The 18388-nt window shown below is 41.9% G+C and overlaps 1 protein-coding gene across 2 annotated transcripts in view; it reads right to left on the reverse strand.

Annotated features, from left to right (window-relative positions):
- CG32432 (uncharacterized protein) overlaps window positions 1–18388 on the reverse strand; it is a 40857-nt gene that overhangs the window by 18705 nt on the left and 3764 nt on the right. The window lies entirely within an intron of this gene.

The raw sequence follows: 18388 nt of genomic DNA on the forward strand, positions 1-18388 counted from the left end.
GTTACGCGAAAGTTGGCGATGGGGCTAAATTGTAACGAGCTAAGCACACACAGACATATTCCCAGAAATCCCAAGTTGCCCCTTTTCCATGAAGTCAAATTTCTTTTCGCCACGTTAAACTCGAGCTCACGTCATCAAAGTTTTCGCTGGCAATGTGTTCTCCATTACGACCGGAAATGCCACTCAGGAGTTTGTTTCTGTGTGTGTGTAGGTGTGTGTGCATACAGAAAGCGCGTCAAAGTTATTTAAACACCAAAGTGACTTTCATCATCTCAAGTTCCCTCGCAAAAAAGGCTCTAACATGCAGATACTCCTTGTCGTTGCTTTTTTCCATTTCCAAAGGACTTTCACTAAGCCGCTTAGTGGCACGAATGCTGGAGATCCCGAATCCAGGATGCCGAATCCCATCTCAGAGCCTCTGTTTGCGGGCGTGCTTGTTTACTTAACATGGCTAATGAAACTGGGGAGAGCTAGAAGCACTGATTTCTTTTGGCAGAGCTGTTCGTTTTAAGTTGAAAAAATTCGATTGATAAAGGGGACCAGGATATCTATGTTTTCGTGGACTGAGTAAAGAAGAAGCACTCGTTTACACACGCACTATGAACTCAATCGCCATAAAAATATCCAACTTAATTGTGAGTACTGGTTGAATTGTTTACTCAAAATAACAAAAATCGAAATAAACGTGGATACATAATTTTAAGCAAAATCTACTTTCTTCATTCCCACTTTTTTTCCAGAAATATGCTGAACATTACATTGGGCCTAACCGAATTTACTCCTTTCATTTCGCTGTCATATTTCTTGTTCCATGAAGTCATAATGGACATTCGAGTTGTCAGAATTTAATTACTCGAACAGCACGCAATACTTGAAGCCTTTATGGTGGGATTTTCGTTGGAAATTGATGGCATTTTCCTTACGGCTGTCACTCGGCAATAAAAACTGCTAGCATTCAAAATCGTTTCAGCCATCCGGGCCGAATGTTTTCGAATCGATTCGGTGACATTCCATTGTTTAGCCTTTGATTGTCATTCACTCGGCGCGGCGTTAAAGTGTATTTTAATTTGATTTCATTGTTCGCTGTCATTTGCCGTCATTTGATGGCCGGAATGAATATGAATTGAATTGGCTGCGATGGAAGTGGGTTTTGGGTGGCCGTTTTGGACTCTTTCGGTCCTCAATGACATTCGTTTCATTGCGTTTCAACAATTCGATTAGCACCGATTTTTGGTATAGCTTGATGCCCCCCACGTCGGTCCTTTCCAAGGACACGGCTTTTTAATTAGTTTTTAGTTTAGGGGCGGACTGCCATTCGATGTGGAATGGCTAATTAATGTGACAGACGCAGGACAGGAAGCGGGAAATTTGATTTTCAATGGAGGGCTTCAATGAGATTTTGGGACAGAACCATTGGGTATTTAATGCGACTATGCTCCTAACTAATGGGTTACACAGGGAATAAATAATTAAAGGCACTCGAGTTTCGGACGGTATTTACGAACGAAAACGAAAAAAGGAAGCCAACAAAGCTCCTTTTCATATTTCATTTGAACCCACAAAATCACCGCATTCAATTTAATAATTCATGACCAATATGTTCAACAGTTTGTAGATTTGTGTACAAAAAATTCACAACCCATACGCGTTCAAATAAAATCTTAATAAACGAAAAATACGACCACTAGCCCGCTAGCTTTTTAATTAAAAATTTAGAGAGCTTGACGTGGGCTAGTTTATATTGGAAATAACAAGCATTTGCCGTGTTGTTCCACTCGAATGCATTGATTACTTTTGAATGATTTCCCATATATGTATATTCCAAGCATGACGAGTACATATTGATACAGCCCTCAGCAAATTTGGCAAACATTTGATTGATATGCGTTTAAATCAATTGGAGTTCCTTCAACGTTTGGCACGGAATCTTGTGCATATGTCATTAATTTTAATGCCCAGCTATGCATGCACACGGGCAAAGGACAGCCCTCGACATAACTGTCAGGCCTGTCATCGGAGCGTCCTTCGCCCTCTTTCGTCCTCCTTCCTGAATCATCAACCATTCATCGTCGTCACATCTCCGCCTGATTCCGCTTCATGCCACCAAACTTTTTGTTATTATTATTTCGCTTAGCAAATATTCAGAATGTGTGCGTTGATTCTTCTTCGGGCGCATTGCATGAATTACTTTTGCCTTTGTTGAAGCAAACACAATGCCTAAGCTGATGACGGGAGCCTGACGCTCCTGCTGGTGTGCGTGCTAAGGATTTGTAAGCTGTGAAACATTCAAGGATGCGCGACCCACATGTTTGAAATGCGCACGGAGAATAAAAAATAGAGAGTCGATTACAAACTACCAGTTAATATTTCGGATACTTCCAAAATATTTATAAACATTTTTGCAAAGGAAATATAACTAAGAATCGCCAACGAAAGCATTATTTGCTTAATGAATGAAAAAAAGGTTAAGTAAACTAGATCAGGAACTAAGTTAATATTTAAGATTTGTGTTTAAAGTACTTAAAAATAATAAAAATGATATATTTTTATATGGATTGATCACCTTTTAATGGAAAAACATAAACACTTTGCGTCAAAGGATTTATGGCCACATTTTTATAGATTAAAATGTATTGCTATCAAGGTAGGGAAAAGTGCAACCTATGGCTGCTCGAGATCATATTTTCTTCCTGTGCATTGGCAAGACATTGAAGACAAGGCATAGCAAATGGCAATGGTGGCTGAAAGAATTCTCCCAATGCTAAATATTCAAATCAGGATGGAGACCGAGACGTTGTCGTATTTAGTATTTTGTAGCTGCTAAACATTCTTCACAATGTCTGCTCACATCTGCCGTTGTTGGGAAATGGGAAGGAAAAAATTTTCCCAACCACTTGGCAATGCGGCACATAATTCCTCACGAGTTTGAGTGCGTGGTGCGAAATAATGTTACGCCTCGTGTTATTTAAAGGGAAAATTGTTTTTCCGCACAATAATTTGTTTTCCATTTAAATTTACATCAGAAAAATGCCTCAAATTTGCTGTCTTGAGAAGATAAAGGTGGGGATTTAAGAGGGTCGGGTTTTCTGTAATTCGATTTAAGTGCCGAAAATCAATGCTGAAAAGAAGCCGCTGAGCGTTAGCCACTTTTGGCCAAAGGGCGGATGAATGGCCCACCCACAGAGCCGTTTTTTTTTTGTCGGCGCAAAGTGGCATGCTTTCAGAATTTTGCAACAAATGGCAAAGAGAAATCGAAGTAGAATTTGGGAGAAGAATAAAAAAATCAAATTTCAAGTGCTAGTCGAGAGCTATTTGCATAATGCGACTGCTGCATGAATAAACCATGTCGAACCAGGCTCTCCCAATTCGCGGAGTTTCCACTGCGGCCCCCGCCTTCCCACTTCCCCCCGTTTTCCGGCTTGCCCCTTTTCATTTCCACTGTCTGTGGAAGTAAAACGTTTAAATCAAATCAGGCAAGGAATGTTTTTTATCCCAGCGCAAGCTGCAGACAGCAGAGGTTATGATGATGCCCACATATATATCCTTAAGCTCAGAAGAAGAGAAAAGGACCTTGGGATTTGTATGATGGAATTCATTTAAAAGTTAAAAAAAAATATATGAAAATATTTTACTGAATTTCTTTACCAAAGCACGACTAAGTAATGTGCTTTAAAGGACCTTATATATGTTGAGTTATGTCTAATAAACAATAACTGTTAAATTAGGGTCATTTTCTCTGTGTATGCGATAAGGTTCCTAACGCTTGATTGAGCATTTTTCACCCAGAACAGCTGCAAAGTCCTTTCCGTATCCCCGAAACCTTGTTCCCCCCCGCCCTCCTCGAGGACAATTTATGTGGCTTTAAGGACAAAAGCGTCTGCCGATGGGCCTTTGCCCTCATAAGTATGCCATGAAAAATGTATGGCGGCGTGCATAAAAAAGCGTGCATAAAGGAAAACCCTTTGGAAAACTACACACACAACTGACAATGAATATCAAATGTCAATGACAGCCGCAGCGTGGAAACTATTCCGCAGGACGACCAGCACCCAAGCCAAATATGAAATAAATCACTGGACGGGTTATTGACACGTAAGCAAATATTTGCAGCCACCAAGGAAATGTCAACTTGTTCCTATCGACCGAGTTTCCACACCCACCTCTTCTCGGCCTTACCACCTTTCCAGCTGGCAAACACGTCGGCATGCAAAGCAGTGGGAAAACTCCGAAGAACTTTCCCCCGGAAAACTGGCAGCCGCCTGCTCGTCAAAACTGCGCTAGCATGTCGACAGCAAAGTCCACTTAATCCAAATTCTGTAAAAATTGTCAGCGCTGGGAAATGGGGAGCTGCTTTTCCTTCAACGACGTTGACTTTCCCGGCGATAAGGATGGCAATATCAACCAGCTGACGTGTGTGTGTGTGTAGCTAGCTGTAAGTGTGTGAGGACATTTCAGTGGGTGAGTATGTGTGTGTGTGTGTGTGTGCTGTTTGCTTGGCATGCCATGTCATCAATTTCGCCTTGAATTTGTTTACCCGCTTGGCCTGGTGACTGTCATTCCTGCCGAGTGCTGGAAAATCGAGGAAAACCAGGAAAATGAGCAGAGATGAGGTGGATATTTGCCGTAATTTGAGGAAGAACCGTTTACGGCACAGAGAGTGAAATATGCTTTTCTTTCTCTAATTAGGATGTTATCAGATGGGAAAGGAAAAGGTATTTTCAAAGGAAATTCAACTGGAACAGAAGTATTTTTTGTTTTAATTGATATTTAACCCTAACTATAACCCCTTTTATATGATAGATGAAAACAAGCAGCGTAAGCTACATAGCTTGGTCAAAAGGATTTCTGAAAAATATCTATTTCTGTATACTGTAAAAGTCAATAAAACTCATTAACTTACCCCTTGTGAATAAACTGCATCCCCAGCGTTTTTAGTTTCAAAGAAATCTTCCTCTATTTACTTCTATTCATTGACGACGTTTCTTTTAAATTTTCTTAGCTATAACGAAAGAAAATTCTAACCAACTCCCTTGAATAGACACCGTATTTTCCGATACACAACTTATGGCCAAAGGGAGTGCAAACATTACTCAGGCTAACGAGTGAGTGACGTTACAGTTCAACAACATAATCAGGGTCGCGATGCTTTTCGTCTATTTTGGTAATGTCTGCATCCTCCGGTGAGTACACGCATTTTACGCCCTGGTGAAATGTTCACTGCATGCCCTTAGAGACCAGACCCACACACAGGTTGCCACTTCGTCATCCAGGATCCTTCAACTCATCGCAACTTTCTGCGTCCCCCGCATTTCGCAGTTAAGTGATTGGTGAAATGTATTTGCATAATTTTTACAGATTTCTCAATGGCTGTCATGCATAATGCTCGGCAAAGGACCTGCCGAGCAGCAGTTGCAATGATAGCACAGGTCCTGGAGCCAGAGAACCTTGGTTAGCCACCTAAGCCACCATCTCCCTACACCCCTTTCACGAGTTGGCAAACATGCCAGTTAAGCTTCTTCTTTGCCGATGGTGATGGAAGTTTTTGCATATGCGAATATTTTATGCAGATTTATGTCAACTTTTTCGGGCTACGTGTCCTGCATCCTGGCCACGTGCATTTATTGAATTAGTCTGTGTGTCGGTGAGCCGCCTGCCAGCCACCGTTGTAAACTGCCCTAAAATGTTGTAAATTTTTCGGGCATCAGCTTGTTCCGACACCGGGATATTCGGGTGGTGCCACTGCGGGAGGTGGAGGTAGAAATAAGTAGAGAACACGGGCCCAACTGTCAGGCAAACAACGAAAAGTTGTTTGTGCCCTACTCAGAAAGGCGCCCCCTCGCCATCCACCCACCTAGCATTTACCATTTGCCCACCCAAGCAACTCCCACCCACACACGCATGCAGGATAACAAACATTCTCATTTGTTGTTGCCGATGTCGCCTGTCGCTGAAGCCTGTTTCCTGTCGCGTTGCGACCCCATCCCCAACTCCCGTGCTCCTCTCCTGTGACCAACCACTGCCCATTTTCCCCGTATTTTCCTTGCATACCCTGTGGATTGTGCAGTACCGAAGGTATATTGGTGTTTTATGTAAAGGTTGGAGCTTATGTCATATATAAACTAAGATGTCTTCGTTCGTCATAGAAAAGGCTATACTTTTCTCCAATCCAAAAATATATTAAATTATTCGTTGATCGCTTTATAGAAATATACAGGCCTCTTTATAGTGCTTAAAAACTGATCTATTGATAAACGTGATAAAATGTTTTTGCATTGTATTTTCAATGCTCCTAATTTACGATTAACAATTCGGTAAACTATAAAATTTCAACCAAATTCAGTATACGTATATTGCTGCATGAAAAAGAGGGTATCCTTCAGAGAAGGAGCTCGCATTATATCCTATGTTTTCCTTTTTTTTCGAATAGAAAGAGAAAACTTATCTCCAACTTTATGATGATTTGCACAAAGAGACAACCGAGGAGAAGGGCAGGAAAAAAGACTTCAAGTTGGAGCTTGAGATTGAGAAAGAGAATGAGAATGAGAACGAGAATGAGATTCGGGACGGGAGCAAGTCTTCCTTCTTCAAGTTGTCGCTGCGACTTCTTGTTTGTGTTGTGCGCAGCTTTTCCATTTTCATTTCCTTTATGCCGTGTGTGTGTGAGTTTCCCCCGTCAAGTCGGCCGAAGACTGAAGTGGGACAACACTTAATTTTGTGTAAGTACTCACTCAGCTCATTAACTGAGCCAGAAAAGGAAACTGGGCCTCGTCTCGCACCGGAAAATGCAAATACCGAAATTCAAAAGCCCTGGCCCAAAGAAACGCAGGGGAAATTAAATTTAAGCACCGAAATGGGCGACTAAAAAGAGGCATCCGGAAAAGCATGAGCAGAATGGCTAAAGCAATTTACCAATGGCAGTGCGGCATCTTCTTTGGGCCAAGTGGTAAAATGGGTAATGCGAATTAGAGGACGTATGCGAAAGGAGGAAGAAGGCAGGAGGGAAGGGCGGCTCAAATCCGTTTAGTTAGCACCAAGTAGAGCCATCAATCAGGAAAACACACTCACTCACGCACGCTCGCACGCATGCAATCATTGTGATTTAAAGAGGGGGTGTGGGGATTTTCCGGCGCTTTCCTGGGGCTTTCCAGATGCGATCGTTGACCATAACTCAGCTTGACGCTCTCTGGCATTTTGTGGTCAACAGCAAAGCCAAAACTGCAGTCTCTGCCGCTTGAGTTATGGCCATAAAATGGCATTCAAAATTGCGGAAATGCCAAACCATGAATTTCTTTGAAGCAACTGAATGGAAATTTTTTTGGCAGAAAATTGCAGTTTCTCAACAATAAAATGGTCATGCCATTGATATTGAAACCATCACTAAATTTCACTCTCTTTAGATTAATGGTGTGTGCAACTTAAATGGAAGTGAAGAGTCGAATTGAAAGTTTAAAATACGTTTTAAGATCAAGATGCCATTATATAAGTAAAGTCACATTCACAATTGCTTAAATGACAAGCAATAAATTTATTGGTATCAGCTAAAACATCTCAGCAAAATGTACTGTTTGTGAACATATAAAATATTTCTTATTAAATGGCATATAAATCTAAATTCTTGCTTATAAATCGCTAACAAAAGAATACAATTTAGTTTAAAAGAGCAGAAGACAATTATGAAAATTTAGTTTGACAAAATAAAATGTATAAAATTCAATTTGAAAACTAACAAAAATGTATTGTATGAACTACTAGCTCAAATTCATAAGGTAAAAAATACTTTTCAAGATATTAATATAATGTCACTGTCTAACTTCACATCCGTAAGACAGAAGTGTGTCAAATAAGATGTCAAGTAAATTCAATTTGCCCCGGAGTAGCAAACAATTTCCGGAACTCGTTCTGCCAAATAAACGAGACGTGTGAGCTAAATAAATCCCAAAGAGTTTTTCTTCGACATCACCTGTGAGACTTCCCACGCAGGATGTCTCTTGGGATTTCAGGTAAACTGCATCTTGCGAATTTTCCGTCAGGAATTTCCACACAAATGTTCTAAGCCCAATAAACCCTGAAATATCGTCTAGAATAAATATATTTTCACAATATTGCTGGAAAAAATAAATTATTGCTTCGCAGATATGGAAATTCAATTTGAAACGAAAAAAGGATGATTCGGCAAGACGAATCTTACATACCCTTGCAGTAATTATACATTTAAAAAACGTTCCAATAAGAACACTTTTGATCAATTGATCCATATGATTTACGGTAAATTACTGATGCAGATAGCTTTAAAACTGAGGGTCTAGTTTGCGTAGAATCGGTTGGACGGACATAGCTATATGGACTTTAACAAATATATATATTTATTACTTGGTCCAATACTTCTGAATTTAATATACACCTTGCAAGGGGATAGCAACAATACAGCCACGATAGATAATGGTTCACTTTGACTACTTATGTATCTGATTCAATTTGAATGCCCATCGGTAATCTCATATTTTAATTGAAAATTGGCGAACATACTTCAGAATTGTTCGTCCGATTTTATGTAAATACCTTTTGGCGCTTTAACGCGAAAGAGTAAGATAAAACCACTTCAAATAATTACAATGCACAGGAGGGCAGCACATATTACAATATGGTAAGCCATCCGAAATGAAACGCAAAAAACCAAAAAGAGAGCATTACAATATGAAAATATATGTAGATGCGCCGACCGCAAAGCACACATAAACATGTATAAACAAACAAAACCACAATGGCAAAACAACATTTCACTTAAATTAGAAGCGAAAATGGCGGAAAAATAATTCAGAGGAAGTCCCCGTCTGGAAGGCACAACCACACGATTTTATTTCAGACAATAATATCTGTGTCAGCAACAACAAAACAACAACAGCGGCAACGGCAACAACAATGGTTTGAAGAGGGGCATGCCCCGTGTCACGCCCCCTCAACTCGCAACCCACTTCAACCCCTGGTGGCCAGGTAAATGGCGGCTAAGCACCAGGAACTCAAAAACTTAAATCTCCGTGTAATATTTTTCCATAAACCCAACCGAGGAGTTGGGAATCCTGGCCACATATTTAATGCTGCAAGTTGAACTGCCAAGTGGGCCAGGCCAGCAGGTGCTGATAGGACTCATTCGAGTTGCAGCAAAAGTTCCATGGAGTTGCATGAGGAACAGGAGCGGGAGTAGTGGAGCTGGAGCTGGAGGAGCCACTGGAGTAACTGGAGCATGCAAAGCACATCCGAGTGGATGCAATGGGTCTCCGGGGAGCGAACGGAATGGCTATTGCTCTGCGGCGACAGGTTTAAAGAGGTCAGCCATCTGAACGGGCTGAACAATGCTCGAAACGGACCCAACTGGGCATTCGGTTTCTGGCCAGGAAGCGACGGAACGAGAGTCACCAGCAAAAGTTTCCCATTCAACCAATTAGCCAGAGATTATTTCATCGATTTTTGCTAACTCCCTTTGGCAAACGGAATTGTCAGGGAGCGCAAGGGATGCAAACTGAAAGGCACAGGGTAAAATTAAAGAAATTTACTGTCAATAAAACTATTGGATAATAGGAACAAAATGTTTTACATTTTACATTTATATAAACAAAAATTAAAGTAATAAATATCTTTGACTAAATTTCATCTTCTTACCTTTTTTTTTAAGTTTGTTTAAATATTTAGAATTTTTATATAATTCTACAGCTACAGTAGAAATTTAAATATTACTTCTACAATTACTTCTACAATATTTATATTTTTACTGTGCATAGACGGGACAAAACCACTTTTGCGTGCGCCCAAGACAAAGACAAAGCCAACGCGGCGGGGGATTCCGAATCCCCCATCCAGCTGGGATGCCGCCCGCTGTTTCGACTGGCTTTTGTGCGGTCCAGGATCCCAGGACTGCATGTGTGATAAAAAAGAATAAGAGGGAACTTTAGCACGCCCACCCCAGCGCCCCCGAAAACTCCACAAACACCCCAACACCAGGACGCCATCCGCTGCCAAAGCCAAGACAATATGCTCAGGGCTCCATGGATAACTTCGTGGTTTGACAAAGCGACGACGACGGCGTTGGCGTTGGCGTCAGCATTGCATGAAAAATGGCACTTGATAAGGTGCCCGGGGGTGTGGCAGCAGGGCGCAGGACGCAGCACGAAGGAGTCATCCTGTCGAGCAGGAAGTGTGAAGCGGCGTGCATAGCAAAATGGAGCAGCCTCCAAGTCTGCCTGTTTCTTTGTGGGTGTGTGTGTGTGTAAGGGTTGGTGCTGGCTGCTGTTTTGGGAGCAGCAGCGAAGTTGCATTTTGCCCCGCGGGCTGCCATTTGTCTCTCCACGAGTTCCTTTAACCCCCTTTTTCCCACTGAGTAAATAGCAAAAGGCGCGTAAGGATCCGCTGCCGAGGACGCCCCACTCCACCCACTCCTGTGGCTTATGGCCGTAAGTAAGTGGCTCTTGGTTAGTTCGTTTGCGTTGCCACTTCCGCATCACGAGCGCCGTTGTTGTGGCACCTATTCCAGCGAGTCCTGACCAGGACCGTCTTGTCCCAATTTGGCCACCAGCCCCGTTTCCCAATTGGCTCAGCCAGCGAAACATGATGACCCTCGGTAATCGCTGTAATCAACCTAATGGATAATAACCAGCGGAAGTCATAATTGTGCAACGGCAAATGCAACTGCCACTCATTACTGTCAACGAGCATTACCGAAAGTCAACGGAACGAATCTGGAGCAGAGAAAAGAGGTCCTTGCAATGTAGCTCTTATTTATTGCCATCAATCTGCAAATGGTATGTGCTTCTTTGTCTTTCAGAACAGGATTTTGGTTTGTGTTGTGAATTATTAATGTCTTAGTTAAGGTAATAGAAGTGCAACCAAAATGAGTAAGCTGCATATAGCATTATGATACGAAATTACATTTTTGTTTTAAAAGAAACAGTGACACAAGGAACAGTAGTGAGCTTAAGCTATCTCATTCTTTAAAATAGCTTTAAGTTTCTTTCTTATTCTATGATTATGTAGTTTAGGGTATCTCCGAGAAACTAAAGATGAGAGTCTATGCACGACCCTCGGGTGACAAAGTGGCAATGCAATTTGCAACATAATGTCACAATGAAGGCGCCTCGCAGGATGCTCAATGTGTGTGATGGCCTAATCAAGGACAGCTCGCTGAAGGAGCCATCTGCCGTCGGGTGTACCGTGACTGCATTGCCAATTGCAGCAAATCAGCGTGGAATTACCTCATCGATGGGCGAAAGAAAGGCGAATCGGACGACAAGATGACTATAGCATGCTTTTCTGGGCCCTCAGCTGTGCACGTTGCAAATTAACTTAATGCTGGATTTCCTTGGGGTGCGAGACGTGGGGGAAACGGGACTGGTATCCTGGTAAGTTTGCTCGTCTGCTTCCGCTTGGCAAAAGTGTCCTTGAGTGCTGCTAATGCCGCACTGCAATGGCGGGGGAAACGGAACCTGCCGACGAGACAAGTCGCACATACACTTAACGAACGGGCTAATGGCTGACTCCTTGCCTCTTGGCACTTGGCAACTTTTTTGCTTGTTAAGTTTTTAATAAAATAAGAGATTCCTCATTTCCCCCAAGCTTTCCCCATTCCCTTTTCCCTGGCGAAGCTTCGAGTGGCTGCACTTCATCTAGCCATAGATAACTTGCCGCATGAAAACATCAACAGCAATTGAAGCTTTCCCCTTTCCGCTCGCCAGTGAGCGGATATTATAAATTTTCAATTTCATATCCTTGCTCTTGACTTGCTGCCTTTCAGCCTTTTAGTCGGCGTCTTGGGTTCTCGGTTCTTGCTTCTTTGGTATTTTTGCAGCGCTCTAATGAGTTTTCCCTTATGCCGAAGCGCTTAAAATGAAAATATGTTTGCTTTGTGGTCCTGCATCCTTCGCATCCTATCTTCACATCCTCCTACACCTTTGGCTATGGTAGTAGGCACAAAATGTATTTGAATTTCACAAGCCATCGCTTCTATGCATTACAAAAAAGCTCTATGCTGATTAATTACATCCATTAAATATTTATTTTTAAAATATTGAAAATTAAATATATATATATATATATATATATATTAAGATATATGAAAATATTTTTCGACATGCGGCGCTACTTTTGCGACCGCTGCTGTAAAAGCTCATACACTGCATTTCGATGTGAGGCTTCTCCTCAAGTACTTCGCCACTTTACTACTTCCTTTTTTTTTCTGCGATCTGATGAGAGCGTATCCTTGAGTTCTTTTCAGGTCCTTTTGTTTTCTCCTCGCAAGATTGGGAAGGTGCCGAGGCATGCCAGGAGCAGGATAAATTCAAAAGGTAGCGACCGACCGTCTGGCCAGGAATGTGGAGGCGGTGGATTTATGTTCCATTCATTCTGCATATGCTGATTGCTATTTTGCTCCATTCACGTTTTGTTCGGCTCTTTGTAGCCACACTCCCGCACTGCGAATTATGCCATCGATTTGGGCTGGCTCTGCTAATATTTCCCACAAATGGAAACTTTTCGAAAGCGCTCTTCAAAGACCAAATAAAGTTAGTTCGCTCTCATGCCACCAATTCAAACTCCACTTTAATCTCACTCTAAAGTGAATTAGTTATTATGGATATCGGAGGTGTGCATCAAAAGGAAATTGTTTATTCTAAAATATCGAAATATCAATTTTATAATTTAATCAATATTAAATATTTCCAACCAGCAAAAGGAGAATATATTCAATTAGGCTTAACGAACACTGACAAATGACAAATTTTCACAGCATTTATCGATTTGCTACAAATGACAAGCACTTTAAAAGTCAACGACATATTGTTGCCCATTTTGAACTTGTCTGAATTGTTGTTTAAAGCTCATAGGTATGGAAAATACTTGCGAGATCATTCGTTTTTCCGCTCCTGTAGCTTCAGTAATACAAATGGAAAATTGTGGAAAATGGGAAAAATTATTATAATGCATTGGCAGTCGTGTCTCATTTCACCCATCCTTAGTGGAAGCTACGCAAGTTGTATTGAATTTAATTGCGCATAATTTGTATTTTTTATTGTTGTCGTGACGGGTGACTGCATTTGATATAGTCGGATGACGGTGGGGTGGTTGTGGATATGAATTACTAAAAAAAAGAGAGGGAAATGTCAGGCGCGCAAAAATGTCAACGCGACATGCAACAACATGGACCGCAACAACTGAAAGTGCAGCAACAATGGGGCGAAATATGCAACTGGTAGAAGGAAAGGCAGGTGGGCGGCAGTTGTGGGCGTGGCCCTCTGGTACTTGCGCCAGTACATGGCACTAGTGCAGTAGTTTGCAGCTGCCGTTGACACAGATTTAAGCTCGCAAAGACACACACACACATGGTCCCATTCGCACGCATATGCAAAAATGTGGCCATAAATAAGCGTTGCACACTTTTAAGCATGCATTAAATGAAATTGTGGGCGTGGCAGGCTGGCACAGTGGCGGCTGCGAGGGGGTGCGACTTTAGTTTCATTTCAAGAGGCGCCTTTTAGACGATCCGAGTGCTGCCCCAAATCGATTTTGGATAGGCTATTATGGCCCATATTGCATAGGCCACACTCGAGGGCGCTTATTTGGGTAGGCGTCCATGGATGGGGTGCATCGAAGTGGGCCACCCACCAGCCAACGCGACTTATAGGTGGTTAAGTGCTTCAGCCGGCTTGGGTGATAATGGTGCAGCATTATTACAGCGTTTATGCACGATATAGTCGAAAGTGCAGAGGGAAAATTATAGTAAATGCTTTTGGGGTTAAATAAATTGGTCGAGGGAACTCAATATTGTGGGATCTCATACCCACAAATGTCATAATGACATTTGGCATAAAGCAGCTTAATTAAGTCATTAAGATTACCCTAGGTTCCAACTATAAGTTAAGCATTATAGATAGCACGGACCCAGCCTCTACTGTCCAGTTCCTGACAGTGGAGTTGCTTCATTGGGACCCTCCCCCCAGCCGGCTGCAGTGCATCTGCTGCCACTCGAGGCGTGTGAAAGTTAAATTTTCATTGAAATGTGACCAACTTTATGACTTCGAAACAGGTCCAACAGGAGGAAAGAGGATCATGTTGAGGCAATGATGTTTGCACAAAGTACTCTGGCCGAGGAAAAATGTGAACACACAGATACAAACACACAAATAAACAAGTGGAAAACACAGGCAAACGCATCGAACTCACAGACTTGTGCATACCTCGAGCATTACTTTGCATAACACATATTTCCGCTTGCTGATTTCAATTTAAATGCTGTTGTGTTTTTTTTATTGAATTTTATTTCGTAAAAATGTCCGGTATTCAATTGTAAATTCAGTAGAGCTTATTTTATAGCAGAATAAATACATATTTCTGTTTCTGTTGGGTGGGTTTCGTGTAATCATAAATAAAAAGCAAATTGTTTTGTGGCCCTATAAACTCTGGCAGATCTCTGCCGGCGAAAAACTTGTTTATTTTCAGGATCCTCTGTGTGTGTGAGTTTGTTTTGTGTTTAAAAGAAAATTTCTCCCATTGCCAGTTTGTTGTTTTTCGCCTCTTTGTGGTGCGTAATGGGGCAGCTGGTGCTGGGGATTTGTGGACGGAGCAGGTCCTGGAGCTTTATTAGAGCCAACTTGCTGCGGAACGTGCCGGCGGAATCCGACAGGATATATGTAATAAGGATACGCTCGCCATTAACACAACGTCTTTAGAGGCAAATCCTCCGGCGAATAAAAATAAACACAACACATAAACAGAGGACAAAGGACAAAGGATGCCGATGAAGCTGGCAACGACGGCATTTGTTTATGCCAGCCATAATTCATACCCAACAGTCCAAACATATAGAAAACCCCACACGGATACACTGGAAAATGGTGTTTGCGGTATTAAAATCCTTCCCTCTGATAGGATACGGCTTATCTTTAATAGTTATAAAATTATTAAATTTTTGTAATAATCATAGAAAATATTTTCACACCCTCTGTGTTTTCCTTCGACGCCCTTTTCGCTTGAAAAAGAATTTGGTGAATTTGCAACTTATTTCAAAATTTTCCCAGTGCACCCCAACACGAGAATCATGCAAACTTTGATAGAACAATTAAATGGAAATTGGTAGGCAGACATGGCATACGCTTAGAAAACGACAATGAGACGAACGACATGGAATCGTTTCCAGAACTCGTTTATGCCACAATAATAATTCGAAGACATTTGTATAAATTTGCTATTGCATTTTATTGGCCCGTCCTGTGAGCCATAATATTTGCATATGTGTGCGTTCCGCATACGTAATGTGCGCCTTTATGGCTCGTTGCGTATACGCAACGTGGTAAATGGCAAATCAATGCAATCAGTTCGAGAAATTGACCAAATATTGTTGCTAAGACAAAGCCTGCATACGCCTGATCAGGATGTTCAATTATGTACAGGACACATATATTAGATATGTCCGTTTCCAACGGGAGTTCATTTTGATTTTGGATCGAAATGTTTTTCCTTTGCCCATTTTGGATGCCATAAATTATGATTAGCTTGCGGAACTTTAAAGAAAAGTGTTGAAAGTGCAGAGACAGCAGCGGTGCAACAACAATTTCATTGACACACTTTTCCGCATTTCTTCTCCGGCGGAAAAACAACGGAAAACGTAGAATAGCAAAATCGATGGCCTGAAAAAGTCGGGGCGAGAATAAAACAAAATAAAAACCGAAAGCAAAGTCGCAGTAAGTCGCACAGAATTCGCCACCCTCCGCACTTTCCCTCATTTTCCCTCGAATCTGTGGCAGTTGTACGTGTCATTTGGCTGCAGTTTTATTTGCTTGGCCATAATGCAAGTTTATGTTTATGGCCCAGCTCCGAAGGGCTCCTCGCATACTGCTGTCCCAGCTGGAGCAGCCCCTGATTCTGGCCATTGAAGTTAGCTGATCTTGCACTCGACTAAGCGGAAAACACACAAAGCACAAAGCTGGGCGAAAAACAATAAATGGGCCAAAGGATATTACTTCTTTTTTTTTAGAGCGATAGCTTTTTGCCCTTAGATTGTGAATGTTTTCTCTTAATAAAGGATACTTAAAGGATTAATTAATACCCTCCTGCAACAAAACATTAATATATATTCGTTAGTGTGATAACCCTAATAAAAGCTTTTTTATTTCTAAAAATTGTTTTATAAAAACCTAGAAGATTTATTTGGTTTTCAGATCAGTGGATTTCTTATAGCAATTAGCGGCGCAATCCTTTCGAACAGAAGGATAAGAATCTAATAGCCTTTCACATTGGGAAGTTCGGACGCTGACCCTAATCGTTGGCACATGACGTCGCAGCGATTTTCACGAGATGCTGCAAACTGTTAAAAATAGATTTTGCTTGGCATTTTACAGGATGAAGGAAGGCAGGACCTGGACTTGGGCACGTTTCCTTTGCGCTGCCGAGCAGTGAAATGCTCCTAATGCCATTTGCAAGTGGAGCGGATGGGAAAACTGTGAGAGTGGGGACTATTTCACAGGCTGGATGCTGGCTTTTCAGCTGGCAGACAGACGGGCGACAGTTTTTTCGGGGCGAAATAAAAATGGAAAGTTGGCATAAAAAGTAAACAGCAGTCTGTTCGAGGGGAAGTGGCGCTGAAGGTAACTAAACGGAAAGCAAAAGCCAATGCTGCAAAAACGAAATCAGGTCAGGGATTTGGTTTCAGAATGCTTCTCTCTGCACTTTTCCTTCCATTTTTAGTGTTGCTTTGTTTCGCTTTCTTTTGGCTTTCGCCGAATACTTTTTATTTGGCTTTTTTAAGCGGTCCTAGTAAAATAGTAATATGGAAACTACGTATATGTCGCGGTGGTCCCGATGCAAGCATTAATTTAATTACAGCCAACAGACGACAAACAACAAATTGAACTGAAAAGCCGGCCAAATGAGTGCGCCACATATTCAAGTCTCTTTATGCTTTGTGTGTCACTGGAGCAGTCAGTTGGCAGTTGGCAGCTGGCTAAATGGGGGTTTCGGGTTGGCCAGAAGCGGGTGGGGTATTTGCCCGACAACCGCAAGCTGCATTTTTAATTGCGCACACGTGCGAAGCAGCAGCCTCGGGAAAACTGAGCAGGAATGGGAGGCTGGGATGTTGGGGGTATAAGAGGAGCAGCTGGAAAAGCCGCCCGGAGGATGTGGCAGCTCTACTTGAACTCATTCGGCGTGGAAATTATGGCACGCTCAAGTTGATTTTGACAGGCAGCAGGCGCAAGGATTCCCAGCCCAAAACTCAAACGCAAGCTCACACGCACACGCACACTGCATCCTTGAATCCTAGAAAACTTTTGCGAAAAGGTTCGGCACAGGGACAATTTTGTAAGTCCCTTTAAGGCTTATCACAATTTGTTGTTACTCAATAATATTTAATTAAAATTAAACCAAAATAAACCAATCAGGGGATGCAATTTTTATTCAAATTGAGAACTTGGAAACTGTTTGTGGGACAGTGGAGGCATTTTAAGAAATTAGTTCTTACTAGTTTCTTTAGTTATCTAAAGCGATGGAGACCAGAAAATTCGAGTAAATTTCATCTTAGTTGCCAATCACTTCTTTAATACTAGTAAGATGTAAAAAGAAAAGTTTTAGAGCTCGAAGGTTGACTACAAGCTTAGCCACCAATTCGAAGAAAAATAAAAGCACTGCAAGTCACAATAATAATGGATAAAGGAAACCACAGTTTTTTTCTCTGTGTAGTAATAAGTGTCTAACGCGCAAGTGGCAGAGCAGACTGCTGCTCCTGGGCAGGCTCTTAATTGATATGCAATAAACATTGGCCACCGAACGGCAGGCGAAATGGCAGGCGGTCGAATCGATGGAGGAGCTGGATACTTGACTGACAGACAAAAGCTGGCACAACTCCGACAAGTAAATCCGGGCAGGACTCTGTCTTACCCGCACTTGCCACTTTCTTAGCTTCTGTTTTGTTTCCTTTCCGACGCTCCCATTTCCGTTTCCGCTCTGTCTTCATCCCCCCGTCCCGTCCTCCCAGCCATCCCTTGCCTGTCAGGCATTCAAGTTTAATGCGCTTAGTTGTTCTGACTCCATCTGCGTTTCTGTTTCTCTTCCTGGCCTGGATCCGCTCTGTCTTACTTTGTTTCACAGAATGCGAGGAGCAGTGTTGGGCATTGTGTAACATTTAGGAAAATTGAATTACAATGTATTTTGGTAAATTTAGCAAAAATTGTTGCCTCCTAATTGAGTCTGTGTGGTCGAACCCCAGACGCTTGAAATGTACGCAATGTGAATTGTACTGCAAGCCCATTCGGGCATAATTAAATGGCTATCTTAAGTCGCTCAAAATGCTGATTTAGCTGGAAATTAACTCAATAATGAGATATCTAACTACCAGAGCTTACTCTTCCTTCTC

The sequence above is a fragment of the Drosophila melanogaster genome, chromosome 3L (assembly GCF_000001215.4).
Source record: "Drosophila melanogaster chromosome 3L".
In the NCBI taxonomy this organism is placed as follows: Eukaryota; Metazoa; Arthropoda; class Insecta; order Diptera; family Drosophilidae; genus Drosophila; species Drosophila melanogaster.